The sequence below is a fragment of the Pelodiscus sinensis genome, chromosome 19 (genome assembly GCF_052426305.1).
Source record: "Pelodiscus sinensis isolate ZL-2025 chromosome 19, ASM5242630v1, whole genome shotgun sequence".
Classification (NCBI taxonomy): domain Eukaryota; kingdom Metazoa; phylum Chordata; order Testudines; family Trionychidae; genus Pelodiscus; species Pelodiscus sinensis.
The window spans coordinates 3,177,128-3,194,186 of NC_143070.1; the positions used below are offsets into that span (position 1 = coordinate 3,177,128).

Genomic DNA, 17,059 nt, shown 5'->3' on the forward strand with positions numbered 1-17,059 from the left:
CAAATGCTTGCCAGCTAAATTCCCTCTAAGGGGCACGCTTGCAGTGAGATTAGCCATGCTCTGTTTGGTAGTAATTCAAACACCCCCCTTTTGGTCTGTCTGCTTTAGCTGGTTTGGGGATCCGCACAGACCTTCCAGGGTGAAGCATGGAGAGTGAATATCCCAGTCATCACTATGGAACACAAATACATTCAGGGGTTTTTAAAAAATCTGATTGGATTAATTCAAACCCCTTTGTAACAAGTGTTTATTTGAAACAATTGTGCTAATTGCATTCTGAACGCAGAATTCAGACTTGTTCCACTGATGGCTTTGCAACAGACCATGGAGTTAGTGATCAGACAGCTGTCTGCAGCTCAGAACCACAGAGGTAAATGGCTGTGTAATTTATAGAAATGTTACTCAGTATCTCTTTTAAATAAAAGAGGACCATGAAAATGAGTTAAGTCTAGGTTGGAGATTAGGAAAAACTATTTCCCGAGGTGGGTACGGAAGCACTGGGATGGGTTTCCTAGGGAGGGGGTGGAATTTCCATTCCTAGAGGGCTGTGTCTAGACTGGCCAGTTTTTCCAGAATATCAGCTGCTTTTCCGGAAAAACTTGCCAGGTGTCTACACTGGCCGCTTGAATTTCCGCAAAAGCACTGACGATCTCATGTAAAAAATCAGTGCTTCTTGCGGAAATACTATTCTGCTCCCGTTCAGGCAAAAGTCCCTTTTGGGCAAAGCTTTTGTGCAAAAGGGCCAGTGTAGACAGCTCAGATTTGTTTTCTGCAAAAAAGCCCCGATCGCGAAAATGGTGATCGGGGCTTTTTTTTGCAGAAAAGCGCGTCTAGATTGGCACGGACGCTCTTCTGCAAAAAGTGCTTTTGTGGAAAAGTGTCCATGCCAATCTAGATGCTCTGTTCCGAAAATGCTTTTAACAGAAAACTTTTCCATTAATAGCATTTACGGAAAATCATGCCAGTCTAGACGCAGCCAGAGGGTTTTAAGTTCCAGCTGGACAAAGCCCTGGCTGGGTTGATTGAGTTAGGATTGGTCCTGCTTTGGGCAGGGAGCTGGATTCAATGACTCCTGAGGGCTCTTGCAGCTCTGGGGTTCTACCCCTACAAGGACCTTTATCAGTTTTATATATACAAAAAGGTAGAAAAAATATCTTTCTGTGAATACTTTGTTAAAGGACATAAAATGAAGCAAATGCCCTCAGACATCACTCTTTTTAGTTAAAGAATTGACTTCAAAACAATGTATTTAAAATAAGAGCTTTAGGAACTGGATCCAAAGTCCAATTTATCTGTAATAAATACAAAAGAACTGTCGAGAATTATATTGGATTGATGTCATCTCTGATCCAAAATGAAATCGATCTCTGAGACACAATGGGAACGGGGAGAAATATTCAATCAGATGCTGTCTGGGGTATGCCTACACTGCAGAGATTTTTTCGGAAAAACATCCATTTTTTTTTTAAAAAAAACTTCATTTACGTCCATACTGCAAGCATCTTCTTTTGAAAGAAAATTGAAAAAACTGAAGGGTTTTTCTGACATTGATAAACCTCTTTCTATGAGAAAGAGGCCTTTTTGAGAAAAAGGCATGTGTGGATGGGGAAGAGGGAGATCTTTCGGAAGAAGAAGAAAGAGGAAAAAGCACAGGTGCTCTGGTGGCTACTCCACCCATAGTAATCACAGCTGAAATGCAAGAGAGCATCCATTCAGTGTGGACACTTGTTTTGGAAGAATGTTTTGGGAAGATCTCTTCCGAAAAAGCTTCTTCCGAAAGAAACCTGCAGTCTAGACATAGCCTGGGTATGCAATCCTACACACGCTCAGATATGTGAGTCAGAAAGGCCAATGAACACAGCTCCCGGAAAGGAGAAGTAGATTTAACTGGGGAGGAAGCCCAGCTGGGGGAGGGCTATAAACAGAGGAGTTTGGCTACTGAACATTTGCAGGATTAATATTTTTCATTTGATTGCCTATTAAATATGTATTTAAAGTCCCACGCCTCGTTAATTATCCCTTGGTTTAGACAAAACTCCTGCTGCTCACGGCTGGGAAAACTTAGATGGATACTGCTCATCAGCACCATCTCTTCTGCAAATCGGACAAGGTCTGGCCTGTTGTCCTCCCAAGCCCAGCTGGGCCGGGAGTGGGTCCTCTGGATACCTGGGTCTGTTTGGCAGGTCGTCTCTCAGTCAGGCCCTCTGCTCTCCAGCTCGGCCAGTGCATCTCCTTCTGGGTTCATTAGCCGCCCCCAACCCCTCTGCCGTACCCCCCTCACTGCCACAGGGCACCCCAGCCCGGCTCCTCTGGGAGGGACAGTGACACCTGGAAATGTCAGGGGACTCTCAGGAAAAGGAACCATTAGGGACCGGGGGGGGGGGGGGGAGCGCAGCTGATAGATGCTCTAAGGGAGGTAACGAATGCACCTCTGAAGCTGAGAGCCCCTCGTTAGCGATAGGAGGTAATGAGGTTTTCGGGTAGGGTGGGCAGAGGCACGTCAGGGAATGGGCAGGAGCGATGGATGGGCCAGGGAGAAGAGCAGAGAGTGGGACCTGGCAGAGACGTGGAAGGAAATTCATCAGCTGGAATCAACAGTTCAGCCCCCTTAGACACACTGGATCCGTGGGCTTTTACTGAGCTGGGCTCCAGGGCAGACCCTTCTCTCCCAGTCCTGGGGTGGGAGGATGGGGGGGGAGGGTAGGATTAAAGGTTCCCAGGGCTGAGCAGAGCCAGACACCCCATGGCCCAGCCCTGTCCCCAGTAGCACTCTGCCATCCCTGCTGGAACAGGAAAAGCCGGAGCTTGGACTCGCTTCTACAGGCTGAGGTAGGACTGGGAGCTGGGACGCTTGGGTTCCATGTCTCACGTTGCCACCAGTTCTTGGTGTGATTTGGGCAGGTCTGTGTCTGTGACTCAGTTTCCCCAGGTGTGACACGGGGATAACGGAGCCGTCCTCTGAGGACTCCTCTGTGCCCTGTTCAGAGCGGGACGGCGTCACGCTGGCAAACCCACTGGAATGTGGAGCTGCAGCCTTGTGAATGAAGCCGATTCCCCTTCACCGCCCCACAGCTGCTCCCCTCGGCCGGGCCTGACACCGGGAGCCTGCGGGACAGAGGAGAGGGCCCCTGTCAGCGCCTGCGGGTCCGTTACACTCACTCAGCAGCGGCTCTTCCCTGTGCTAATGGGATCCTCCCCCACACTCTCCTCCCCTCCAGCCCTGCCCTGGGGCTGCCCCACCCCACCACTGCCAGGGCCTGGCCAGGGGCTCTAGTGGCCTCTCCAGGCCCATAGGCCAGGGACCTGCTCCAGCCCCCTCCTGCCTGCTGCACTGGGCCCTGCCCATCTCCCGCCTGCCCCACGGTTCCTCCCCACCACGCTGCCCCTCCTGGTCCCCTCTGGCTGCTCTGTGTCTCCCCATTCTCTCCCTGCCCCGTGTCCCATGTCTGCTCCCCCCTCTAGGCCAGTCTCCAGATTTCAGCATCATCTGACGTGGAACATGCCCCCCCAGGGTTCCCAACCTTCCCCCCTCTCTGGAGTCCCTCATCCTCTTCTGCCCACAGCTGGGAGGGAAAGTGAGTCAAGGAATCACTCACCGGGTCTGATCCAGCCGGGATCCATCCAGCCTGGTCCAGCCCTTCTCCGGAGAGGGGCGGGACAGTCCCACCCAGAACAGAGGTCTGCCTTGGGTCAGGTCCTGGAGGGCCTCCTGCAGAGACAGGGTGACAGGCAGCTGGGGACCAAAGCTGGTTTGTCTCACATTGCCAAGTTGTCAACAACAACAGCGCCAGCACAACTATCTGCATCTGTCCCTCTAGCCCCAGACACACCCATTATCCATTCACACCCATCTATTTATCCATCTATCTCCATACACACCCATCTATTTATCCATCTATCCCTCATATGCCCCCTCTAGTCATCTCTATCCTGCTGTTCCCCCTCCCTCTGTACCCAGCCAGCCATGTGCATCTCTCACATTCTCTGACTCTCTCTTCCACCCACCCACACACAGACACACCCTCTGCTCCAGCTGAGCTGTGCTGGGCACACCCCGAAGTGGGACAGTACCAGCAGCTTTAAGCCCCCTTGTGTGGTCCTGTGGCAAGTGATTGAGATGGGGGTTGTCAAAGCTGCGTAGGGGATTTGGACACGCTGTTATTTACGATTAATGGGCATAGGTGTCCAAATCCCCTAAGCAGCTGTGAAACTCCCAGCCCCAAAGTATCTAATGTACCCCTTGGGCTCTGTACCCAAACTTGAGCCCCACAGGGGCAGCCCCAGCTGAGATGTTCCCGGCCCTTTTACCAGCTCCTCCCGGTCCTGGATCACCAGCAGCTGGGAGCCCCTCGCGGTGCAGTCACTGTGACTCTCATCCCAGGTTTTCATTCCTGTGGAGACCCAGTAGCATTTGTCCCCGCGCTGCTGCCAGTCCATGGGGCAGAGTTTGCACCCGGCGCCCCCTGCAGAGAGACGGGCCCCAGTAACACTCTGGGCCTCATTCCTGGCTGCTCCCTCCCTGTGACGGGGGCAGAGCTGGGGATAAAAAGGGGCTGAGGCCCCTTCGGGCTCCCTGAAATCTGGGGCTGACCCAGGTCCTGCCACTGGTCCCGCCCCCGCACAGCCCAGCAGCACCGCACGGTGCCCCTTAAAATCAGACGCCCCGGGCTAGGGCCCGGTCTGCCTGTAGCTTGGGCTGGCTCTGTCTCTCAGTGCATCCCAGCTCTGCCAACATGTGGCTATCCCAGTATTCGATTGTTTGGAAACTCTGCCTGGGTGGTACCTCCCCCCCCCCCCCTCCCCGGAGCAGTACCAGGTATGGCCACTAGGTGTCGCTGCTGCATTGGGTTCAGAGCCCACTCCCACCCTAGGGATGGGGGCTAGATGGGAGCAGCCAGCAGGGGGCAGCGTGTTCCTGCCCTGCTGGATCCCCACAGCCTGGCCCAGTGGCTGGGTTCCCCCTGGCAGTGCCTGGGGTGGGTGGCTCAGACACACCCGTGCTGGGGTTACCTGCTGGGCGGGGCTGGGCCGGGGGGCAGAGCTGGGATCGGACACGCTCCAGGTGGGTGCTGCAAGCTGCTGGGCTGGGGTCCTCGTTCCCAGGGGGTGCCAGGGTCTGTCTCTTCTCGGACTCCAAGTGGGAAACTGCAAAGCGGCATAGAGAGGAGAGAGGGGACAGGTCAGTGTGAAGGGAGTTGCTGGGTAAAAGCACCAGAAGAGACCCAGGGCCTGGCTTAAAGCCTGTTCAGCTCCATCTCCTCTGACTCCCCTGGGCTTCGGAGCACCCCAAAGGGCCAGTGTCTAAAAAAGCATCTGGCTTGAAAGTCAGTGGGAGTTTGGTGCCTAAATCCTTTGGGCCCTTTTGCAAACCCAGCCCCTGTTTGCATCTCTATTATCCACCCCCATTATGGCAGTATCAGAACACCTCAGAGTCTTTGCTAGATTTAGCCCTTTATCCCCTCCCCCCCCATGCAGCTGTTACCCCCTTGCACAGGTGGGGCCGCTGAGTCACTGAGCACCTCAAGGGGGCAAGGAGCAGCTTGGGTTCCAGGCTGAGGACAGACCCTGTAGGCTGCCTGTCGGGGGCTGCAGGTTTAATACCATATAGACCAGAGGGCTACGTCTAGACTGGCATGATTTTCCGCAAATGCTTTTAACGGACACTTCTGAAATTTGTGAAGTGCCCCCCCCTTCAAAAAGTATTGCCCACCCCTGGTATAGACCCTCCTCGCCCTGCCTCATGCCCCAGCAAGAGGAAGAGCCACATGGGCTGGAGTGGAAGATCGCACAGGAAGCTGAGACAGTGACCAGGGCCTGTGGTCTCTGCGTCCAGCATCAGGGCCTCTCTGGGGCTGTCGAAGCTGGCTCGGTCAAAACAGGGCTCCCTGCCGGCCTCCCCCTCCAATGCAGCCACCCCGAGACCAAGGTGAGGGGCACAGCCTGTCTGTCAGAAGTAATCTGGCCCCTCACTTTCTCTGTGAGGCAGGGGAAGATCACGGGGACAGATTATTCAAGGGGTGTATGCACATAAAGAGAGGTCCAAAGTAGGGTTTCCAGAAACACCCCGGCCCAGCTCTCCAATGGTATTTAGGTGCCTAACTCCCTTGGGTGGTAAACACACTGGGGAACCTACGCCCTAGGTGCCAAATTCCCATTGATTTCAATAGGCTTTAGACACCCCGGGGGTTGTTTTTATGCACCTCACTCCATTATTCAGCAGCTAAACCCCTGTGGCATTCCAGCCTTAAGGGACCAGCCTAGGGTCACACGGGGAATCGGTGGCAGAGCCAGGACTGGTCCCAGAGCTCCCATCATGCACCCAAGCTATTGAGCCGGGCTTGCTCGCTGAGCGACTCTGAATTGTGGCCCGGTCCCACCCCATCTCGCTGGGAACACGACTTTCAGGGGAACCATTCCCACCCACCGTTCAGTGACAGCCTTTTGTAGCCAAAAGAGAGTATTTCAGCGGTGGTTTAAAGTTCCTTATACTTCCCTGTTTCCTGCACCTCCCCCCCAGCTGCCCTTGCTGCTGCTTAGCACCGCAAATTAAATTATGCTTCTGGTCTACCTTGCAAACTAAGCTCTCTAAGGTGCTTCTATTGTTTGCTGTGAGTGGAGGAGCTGGGCACAGAGAAGGGTGTGTGTGAAATCCGTCACCAATGCCCACATGGCCAGGAAGAGGTGAGAAACTTGGCGTGATTAATGGACAGTCAGTGTGAGTTCATGGGTGGAATTATCTGGGTTTAATTCTCAGCTCTGACATAGATCTGCTACGTGAACCTGGTCAACTAATTTTGCCTCTTTTGTTTCCACTGTCTTGCCTATTTAGACTGTGAGCTCCTGGGAAGCGGGGAATGTCTCTCACTCTGTGTCTGTGCAGAACCCGGCACCACGGGGCCCTGATCCCGGCTGGGCAGGGACTGTCTCTCACTCTGTGTCTGTGCAGCACCCGGCACCACGGGGCCCTGATCCCGGCTGGGCAGGGACTGTCTCTCGCTGTGTCTGTGCAGCGCCCGGCACAACGGGGCCCTGATCTCAGCTGGGGCAGGGACTGTCTCTCGCTGTGTCTGTGCAGCGCCCGGCACGACGGGGCCCTGATCTCAGCTGGGGCAGGGACTGTCTCTCGCTGTGTCTGTGCAGCGCCCGGCACGACGGGGCCCTGATCTCAGCTGGGGCAGGGACTGTCTCTCGCTGTGTCTGTGCAGCGCCCGGCACCATGGGGCTCTGATCTCAGCTGGGGCAGGGACTGTCTCTCACTGTGTCTGTGCAGCGCCCGGCACGACAGGCCCTGATCTCAGCTGGGACAGGGACTGTCTCTCGGTGTGTCTGTGCAGCGCCCGGCACAACGGGGCCCTGATCTCAGCTGGGGCAGGGACTGTCTCTCGCTGTGTCTGTGCAGCGCCCGGCACAACGGGGCCCTGATCTCAGCTGGGGCAGGGACTGTCTCTCGCTGTGTCTGTGCAGCGCCCGGCACCACGGGGCCCTGATCTCAGCTGGGGCAGGGACTGTCTCTCGCTGTGTCTGTGCAGCGCCCGGCACAACTGGGCCCTGATCTCAGCTGGGACAGGGACTGTCTCTCGCTGTGTCTGTGCAGCGCCCGGCACAACGGGGCCCTGATCTCAGCCGGGGCAGGGACTGTCTCTCGCTGTGTCTGTGCAGCGCCCGGCACAACGGGGCCCTGATCTCAGCTGGGGCAGGGACTGTCTCTCGCTGTGTCTGTGCAGAGCCCGGCACAACGGGGCCCTGATCCCAGCTGAATGACTAGCTCAGTGTGAATAAAAGTTTCCACCGACTTCGATGCCCTTTGCAGTTGATCACCCCCTCACTGCCCACTGTAGTGTCAACACAGCTCCTGTGCTCTTTTTACTTCCGCTCCAGTACCACGAAGAGATAGTATCAGTGTTTCCCCTACCACTCAGGTAAACACGGTTATAAACAGGAACAGAGCAGCAAGGGGAATCTTCTCCCCAGAGCCCAGCTGGTGCCTTACACCCCGGCACAGATCCGCTCTAGGCTGCAGATAGGCAGTAAGCCGTGACTATGGGGGTAGCTTTCTGTTATTGTTACTATTTCTATTGCCACAGCAGTGGGCAGCCATGGCTGGTAAGTGTCCTCCTTCATCTGAGTGGGCGATAAAATTGTCGAAACCAAGACGGTCTCCTGGGAGAGGGCGGTTTTACTCCCTGCGCTTGGGTACGTAGAATTTGTGGTGGGTGCCGACTGAACCGTAGCAGCCCTATGATTGGCTGCAGAGGGAGCGCCTGGCGCTCCCAATGTTGTTTGCAACCAACACACACCTCCCTTTACGGGCCCTGCATCTCACTTCATGTGGTGAGTATATTGTATGAGTTTGTGTTGTTTCTTAGGAGTCTCCAACTATCAGGTAAGTAAGTTGAGGGTTACCCTGGGGTGAGACTTTTCCTCCCAACCTGTCCTGGTGACCCCGTGAGGAAGGAGCAGAGAGGATGGAGGCACAGCCAAATAAATGTATCTGAGAAGCAAATAAATGAAGTTACTTGCTGCTGAGCAGGAAGCAGGATCGAGAAGGACAAATAAAAACAAATAAAAGGAAGTTCTTTGTTCAGTGCACTGTCAACCTGTGGAACTCCTTGCCTGAGGAGGTTGTGAAGGCTAGGACTATAACAGGATTTAAAAGAGAACTAAATAAAATAATGGGGGTTAGCTCCATCAATGGCTGTTAGCCAGTATGGGTAAGGAATGGTGTCTCTGGCCTCTGTTTGATAGAGGGTGGAGATGGATGGCAGGAGAGAGATCACTTGATCATTACCTGTTCTGTTCACTCCCTCTGGGACACCTGGCGCTGGCTACTGTCAGCAAACAGGGTACTGGGCTAGGTGGACCTTTGGTCTGACCCAGTACGGCCGTTCTTATGTTCTTATGTTCTAAGGATCCACAGCTGTCCCTTAAAACCTCTCAGGAGATTGGTGGTAAGGGAGACAACGGAGGGGATCAGGAGCTCTACAGACATAGCAAAATTCAAATTTTCCTTTTAAAAAAATCTCCTTTTAGATGAGAAATTCTGTCAGCGCTAGACTAGCGTTTGGGTTGGTTTTTTTTCCAGCCTAATTAGTTCTTATGTGTGCCTTATTTTTATCCCATTCTAGTGTATACCTGGCTCTATCTTATATCCATCCATCCATCCTTATCACACCCCATTTATCATTCTGTGGTACCCTGACATTATTGAAGTTTTGAGATGAACAGATGAAACATTGTTGCAACCACTGTTATATGTTGGCACCAAATTGTGTACAAAGAAGCTAATTAAGATGTGGATGAAAAGCGTGCCCCTGAGGAGGTGTGAATAAATTCTAGGGTGGGCGCGATGCAACCCAGCCCCCCACCATCAACCCCTCCAAGAAAGAACTTGGTCCATCTGATAAAAAAAATCAGAAAATACTGGAGATGTGTTTTCCTGGCTCAGGCGTCCACCGGAACACACACAGCTTGGGCCCGGTCAATTCCCGTTGTTTTCTTTTTTTTTTTGCTCAACACATTTTGCTGCTATTTTTAGGGGGTGGGGCATGAGGGTTTTTCAAAAATCAAAAAGGGGGCGTGATAGTGAAAAGTTTGGGAACCACTGGCATAGAGCAAATTGTGTATCTTATTTCAAGTTTAGGGTGCAGTGTAGACACACCCTTCCTCTAAGACAGCTGATTTTTCCACCTTTGCTACCAGCCTGCCTCGAGAACCTTGCAATTGGTGTATGCAACTTGGATGCCTTTTATCAATAAAACTTTGGATTTTAGATTCTAAAGGATTGGCCCAGTGAGCTCTTTTGGGTAAGATCTGAATTATAAATTGACCTAGGAATGTGGCTGGTGCTTGGGGTTTGGAAGAACCTGTCTGGGTTTGGTGAGATTGGTTTTCATGACTTATTTGTATAAGGAGTGCAGTGTCTAAGGAGGGGTTGCATGTAGGACTTCTTGCTAGCCAGTGTCGCAAACAGAAGTGCTCCTTGTGATTGGTTCAGTGCCTTCTGGTGGAGAACCCCCAGGCTTGGGCTGTAAGTAGCCATGTCTCCATCAATTCACCTTGATTTGACCCTCAAAGTGGAGCCCCAGAAATCCCCAATAGTACAGTCACAGTCAAGCATTTGGGAGCATCAGAGAAATTCACCAGCACTATGGAGTTCTGGAGGGACAGGACAGTCTGTTCTATTCACTGACGGACCTGCACGGACACACCCGGCGCCGGCAGCTACTCACCCCATATTCCCAGCGCTACCACAGCCATCGCCAGGACAATATTCCCGATCCCGCTGACCCACAGCGCTGTGCTGTGCCACCGGGGACTCTGGGGACCTGTAAGAAGCAACGTCTGGTGAGAAACAGTCCGGATCTGGTGCATGAAATATTGTTTCAAAGAGAAATATGGCCCTGAGGTTATATTGTCGGTAGAATCCTAGATCCCTGTAGGGGGTTTATTATAGTTTTGTGCTGTAATGTCTGGGAGGAGTAAATTCTAGCCATTCATTTAGCTAAAGTCTTTCTCAGTAGATAACTCTTGAGACCTTGCCTGTAAGCATTAAAACCATAGAAAGTGGGTCCTAGAGAGTCCCCAGGAATGCTAGGGAAGCAGGAAGTGAACTGACAGCAGACTACGCAAGCCAATGGAAGCAGAGTGCGGGATTTTGGAATGGAAACAGTGACCCTCCAGCTCCTGTTGTGTGGGTGGCACAGAACCTGGGAGAACATGAAAGAAGCCAGGGAGCCAGGCGTAGGGAATCCAGCGACATCCATGTCTGGGGAAAAACTAAATCTTGAAACTACAGATATGTGAGTGGAACAGGGGATGTTTAGTCAGATGCTGACCAACACCCCGTGACTATGGGGTTAACACAGGTACCTAGCAAAGGTGTCAGCCGGGGGCTGGGAGAGCCAATGGAGATAGAGGGTTGAAATTTGAATTGGATATAGGTCCCCTGCCTACTTTCGTTGTGTGGGAGAAGTAAGACCAGGAGTTGAGAGACACAGAATGATTTAAACCCAGCCAAGACTACCATGCCTCCAAGGAATTCGGGGCATGGTAGTGGACTGAACAAAGAGAACATTAGACGTGAGGACCAGGGAAATGTGAGCCTGGCTGTGTTCAGGGTAATTTTTCTGTATTTTGTGGTTTGGTTTGAACTGCTCTGTGTGTATCTCTGCCTCCCCTCCCCCTTTACCCTCTAAGCATTGTGCCAGAGATGTTCTCTGATGTTTTTAATTTGCTTTCCTTAGTTGCTCTGTAACATCCAGCAACCATGTCTACTTTATCCAGTTTATCTTTTGTTTTGTAATACCAATCCCTTCTTTTAAGGTGGTGATTCAATTCTTGTGTCCTGGAAGGTCTGTCTGTGTATCAGCAGGCCTCCGACTGAAGGGTCAGCTACCAGAGACTGCCGCTTGTTTTTCTCTTTTCGTTTTTCAAGCTTTTTTGAGGCAAAAGAGCTTGGGGTACCCTTGGGGGAGGTTTCAAGTGTTCACCCCTGGTTTTTTAGGGATCAAAAAGCACTTGATGGTGCCAGCAAATCCCCCAAAATCTGTGTTTTATGATTCTGGGGGGAAGTTTTTGTAACTGGTGTCTGAAAAGGAAAGGTTTTGAAGCTCTCTTGTGGACCCCAGCTTCTGCACTCAGAGGGCCAGAGTGGGGAACCACCCCAGACAGATGTGGTCTGGTTATTTTCTTGATTTTGGGGTGTGTTGGGCTTCTCTAGCCCCTTCCACTGTAACTCTCCAAACTGAACCCCAGAGAAGCAATTCTCTGTGGTTTTGATCTCTTTGTTGGTTTTGCTGCTCTGTAACAGCGAGCAACCAAGCCATGGTTTTTTCGTTTTGCTAATGAAAATCGTCCTTCCAAGGCCATGATCCCATTCCTACATCCTGGAAGGCAGGAGGCTCTGTGTGAAGCTGCCTAAGACTGCAAAGCCAGCTATGGAAAGAAATTACAGGTTTTTTCAAGCTGAATCATAGAACTCAAAAACTGGAAAGGGACTTGAGAGGTCATCAAGTCCAGTCCCCTGCCATCACCGCAGGGCCAAGCACCGTCTAGACATCCCTGATGAGTGTGTGTCCAACCTGCTATTCAATATCTCCAGTAATGGAGAGTTCACAACCTCCCTGGGCAATTTATTCCAGTGTTTGACCACCCTGACACTTAAGAACTTTTTCCTAATGTCCAACCTAAACCTCTCCTGCTGCAGTTTAAGCCCATTGCTTCTTGTCCTGTCATCAGAGACCAAGATGAACAAGTTTTCTCCTTCCTCCTTATGACACCCTTTTACATCTTGAAAACTGCTCTCATGTCCCCCCTCAGTCTTCTCTTTTCTAAACCAAACAAGCCCAATTCTCTAGACCTTTAACCATTCTTGTTGCTCTTCTCTGGACCCTCTCCAATTTCTCCACATCCTTCTTGAAATGCGGTGCCCAGAACTGGACACAATACTCCAACTGAGGCCTAACCAGCGCAGAGTAGCGCAGAAGAACGACTTCTCGTGTCTTCTCACAACACACCTGTTCATGCAGCCCAGAATCATGTTTGCTTTTTTTTGCAACAGCGTCACACTGTTGGCTCATATTTAGCTTGCGGTCCACTATAACCCCTAGATCCCTTTCTGCCGTACTCCTTCCTAGACAGTCGCTTCCCATTTTGTGTGTGTGAAATGGGTTGAGAGTACCTCCAGGAAAGAATCCCAAATGTGTCTTCCAGGGTTCTCAAAGGTGTGGGAGGTGGCTGCAATTCCAAACCAAGAACCTGGACAACTTGAGGAACATGCAAAAGGGGCCATGCAAAGGCACCCTCCATCCTGAGAGAGGGCATGTCTGCACTACAGAGTGTTTCTGAAAAAACGTCAATTATGTCTACATTGCAATCGCGTTCTTTCGAAAGGAAATTGAAATAACAGAGGGGTTTTTCCGACATTGGTAAACCCCTTTCTACGAGGAAGAAGCTTTTTTCCGAAGGAGCTCTTTCGGAAAAAGCCGTGTGTGGACGGGGAAGAGGGAGTTTTTTTGGAAGAAGAGGAAGGAGGAAAAAGCACAGGTACCCTGGTGGCCACTCTGTCCATGGCAATCACAGCTGACATGCGAGAGAGCGTCCATTCAGTGCGGACGCTATCTGTTGAAAAAGCAATCAGAGCAGACGCTCTCTTTCAGAAGAAGTTTTTCTGGAAGATCTCTTCTAGAAAAGCTTCTTCCAAAAGAAGCCTGCAGTTTAGACGTAGCCAAGGTAAAAACCTAAGGCGTGCTTCTCGGTGGGGACAGGGACCTCAGCTCGGAGCCTTGGCTGGGGGAGACCAGCAGAGCTGGCTCAGCAGGACTGGGTGGTGAGGAGCCACAGAGAGCAGAAAGGTGAGCAGCAGTGGCCGTGCCAGCACCCCAGGAGGCGCCCCCAAGGGGTCGTCTGACCTCCCCCCGTCCCATGCACCACCCATAGAAACACAGACTGCCAGCTGCAGGTACTCGGCCAATCAGCTGGGCAGCACCTGAATCTCTCCTAGGTGGTGGTTCGAGCCCTCAGCTTACAGGGAACCCTGGGAACTGTCCCGCGTTCATCCGCCAGAACTGGAGCTACACGGCCAGGGGAGCAGAGCAAGCTGGGCCTGTGTTGCTCCATTTCTCCCACTGCTGCTGGGGTGCTTCAGGGATGGACCACTGCTGTTGCCTTCTGGCCCCATTAGTCCCCTAGGTTGCATTGCTCGGGGGAGGAGGAAGAGGTGAGACGGGGTGAAGCAGGAGCAAGGAGAGGCCAGGCCTGTGGGGCAGAGGGTTATTCTGGTGTTTCTCCAGGCTTGGGGGGTGTCATGTAGCTAGTGGCCCCTTCACCTCCATTCACCACTTGCCTCCGACTGAGACGGGGCTGAAGGAAGTGGCGGCAGCGAGGCGTGTGTGTTGGCTGAGCTGAGGCCTTGCAGTGCGAGGGAGAATCAGACCCACCAACGCCAGCGTCCGTGGGCGAAAAGTCCCCGGCCTGCGTTCTGCAGATCAGACCTGCATGAAGCTCACAGACCCCTGGCCAGAGCAGTCCCCTCTCCTGAGGACACAGGGTGCACGGGCTGAAATCCACCAACCGCTGGACACCCCGGAGAGTCTGTTTTGCAGGGCACCGGCCCGGCCCTCTGCAGAGATGCACTGAGATAGGGAGGCAGGCAGAGGAAACGGCAGCTGAGAAAAATGCCCCCTTGAAGTCAGAGCTAGCGTGAGGCGGGAGCCACAGACAGCTGGAAGGGTTGGCTCCGGTGTGCATTGAAGCCGCTTGATTTCCCCGGGGCAGGGTCTGGGTGAAACGCACAGGTGTCCACAGCAACTTCATTAGCTCTCAGCCTTCACCCGGCGCCTACCACCGACCCCCCTCCGGCGAGCGGTCGGGGCAGGGTTTTATTTGTGCCAGCGTCCTCCTGCGACCGCCGCCGACTCACCAAGCTGCCAGCCGGAGCTCAGTGGGGTGTTGCTGGAGACTCACAGTCTGATGCCACCTCCCAATGGGTGTGTGGTGCCCACCCCAGACTCCTGCCCCGAGGGACCCGCCTGCAATTGTGAGCTGTGGCCGAGAGCTGATCCAAAGTGCCCCAGCTACTCCCCAGACACCAGAGGGTCTGCCCGGCACTGCTCCGCTTTGGGGCAGGACTTGACAGCAACGGGCTGCCCAGAAAAATCCACCCTGGAGTTTAATCCGAACCCGCCGGGAAGTAAAAGCCACTTACCGAGGGGCAGAGCTGAAAGGGGAGCCCGGGAGCCAGGGAAGCCAGGGGAGAGGTTCAGATCCGCATAGACGATCTCCCCTGCCATGGGGTCACCAGCGGAGAAGAGCTCACACCCCTGGCTGTGTTGGCAGGACAGACTGCAGCGCGGATGTGCCTGAAATCGACCTCACAACCACGCCAGGAAGTGTCGCCTCTCCGAGAGCGGAATTCCACCCCTCACGTGTGACGGCGAAGGGTCCCTGCAGGACGAGGGCGGACTAAGTCAGGCAACCCTGAACTGCTGGCTGCTACAGACCCGGGGCCGAGGCTTTCGGCTGGCCCACAGCTTCGAAGTAGCTCTTCTAGGAGCTCGTCGTCGGGCACCAAACGCTGGTCCGAGAATTGAAAAACCTGCTTTTCAAACTCCGTTCAAAACTGCTGGGTGACTTCGCGCAGGTCACTTCTCTTTCCTGTGCATCTGTTTCCTCCCCTGCCTCTTCTCGAGATAGGTTGTGAGCTATTTCTGGCAGGGGTGTGGGTAGTGCCCAACCCAACAGGGCCCTGATCTCAGCTGGGGCAGGGACTGTCTCTCGCTGTGTCTGTGCAGCGCCCGGCACAACGGGGCCCTGATCCCAGCTGGGGCAGGGACTGTCTCTCGCTGTGTCTGTGCAGCGCCCGGCACAACGGGGCCCTGATCTCAGCTGGGGCAGGGACTGTCTCTCGCTGTGTCTGTGCAGCGCCCGGCACAACGGGGCCCTGATCCCAGCTGGGGTAGGGACTGTCTCTCGCTGTGTCTGTGCAGCGCCCGGCACAACGGGGCCCTGATCTCAGCTGGGGCAGGGACTGTCTCTCGCTGTGTCTGTGCAGCGCCCGGCACAACAGGGCCCTGATCTCAGCTGTGAATCACCTCTGATTGAAATTAGGTTCCCAAATACCTCTGATAGTCTGGCCCTAAGTGATTTTCCAGGGCATACGCTAAGTTAGACGCAGAACTTTATAACCCAAGTCTGGGTCCCGGACCGGTGCATTAACCAGAAACCCATCTTCTGTCTCCTTCTCACACTATCGTGAAGACATTTGTCCCACGTGGGAATGATTTGCCCAGAGCTGCTGTTGTGCCTGGCATGTAGCAGTGGGAAGCGTTACCGAGATGTCGGATTGGAACGGATCCGTAACACTGCCCCGGTTCCAAGAGTTCAGCAGAGGGGCTGATGGAGGATCCAACTAGCCAGACCAGTTACTGGCTGACATCTTGGATGATCTGTTTTTCAACCCTGGCCGGATGTTGCATTGGAAACTATTAGTCTCAGACCACAACCGGCCAGGCAAGAGGCGTGTTGTGTGACAGTCGTTAACCAGTGTTAACAATGCACGAGGGCCAGATCTTGAGCTGCTATGAATTGGCCCTAGCTAGGTTGACCATATGCCCCATTTTGGCAGGAATAATCCCTTTTTAAGCCCTCGCCTGGCCACCCAGGTTTTTGGGCCAAAGTGGGCATTTGTCTAGGTCTGTAAAAAAAAAATGGGTGCAGAGGAACATGTTCCGGGGCAAGCCTGCACATTGGGGAGGAAGATCTTGGCAGGACTCGGGTAAGCATCTTGGATCAGCCCTATACAGGTGGGGTAGGGCCAGAGGGTGTCCCATTTCTATGTGGGAGATATGACCCCACCACCGGCCCCCAGCTCTGCTGGAACCAGACAGCCAGAACCCCGGCTGGTGCAAAGCTATTTTTTTCCCAGTGTGCATTGCGACAATTTATCCCAATGACACAGACACAACGAGGGGGTCTCAACAGGCTGGCGTGACCCCGGATGGGTCTCTGGAAACATCCACGCAGTGTGCAGACGCCGTCAAAGAGGTTAACGGCATGTAACCAGGAAGCTGGACATGAGTCAACAGAGCGCCCTTGTAGCCAAGAAGGCTAATGGCATATTAGGTGCATCAGGAGGAGCATTGCCAGCAGATCTAGAGATGTGATTATTCCCCTTTATTATTCCACATCTGGGCTATGTCTACACTCGCGGCTTCTTGCACAAGTATGACCATTCCACACTGCCTGCCCGCTCTTGCACAAGGAAATTTAAGTCCGGCGTGGTAAAAGAGGGCTTCTTGTGCAAGAGCTACGCTCTTTTTTAACAGGTGTAAGCCCTCTTGTGCAGGAGCTCTTACGCAAGAGAGCAGTGTGGACGCTCGGCAGGGATTTCTTGCGCAAGAAAGCCCCCTGCGCTGGGGTTGTGACTTCTTTGGAGGATAGGGACATAATTCAAAATGACCTTAGCAAGTTAGAGAAATGGTCACAGGTAAACAGGATGAGGTTTAATAAAGAGAAATGCAAAGTGCTCCACTTAGGAAGGAACAATCAGTTCATACATACA

The 17,059-nt window shown here is 53.1% G+C and overlaps 1 protein-coding gene and 1 long non-coding RNA gene across 2 annotated transcripts in view; one reads left to right on the forward strand and one right to left on the reverse strand.

Annotated features, from left to right (window-relative positions):
- The window catches only part of LOC102445187 (zinc finger protein RFP-like), a 397,132-nt gene that overhangs the window by 112,587 nt on the left and 267,486 nt on the right, over window positions 1-17,059 (forward strand). The gene's annotated exons all lie outside the window — the stretch shown is intronic.
- LOC142823098 (uncharacterized) lies at window positions 5,010-15,113 on the reverse strand. Its single transcript, XR_016347300.1, has 3 exons — window positions 14,705-15,113; window positions 10,230-10,325; window positions 5,010-5,145 (listed from the first exon to the last, which is right to left on the reverse strand). It is a non-coding gene; the product is annotated as an uncharacterized LOC142823098 (long non-coding RNA).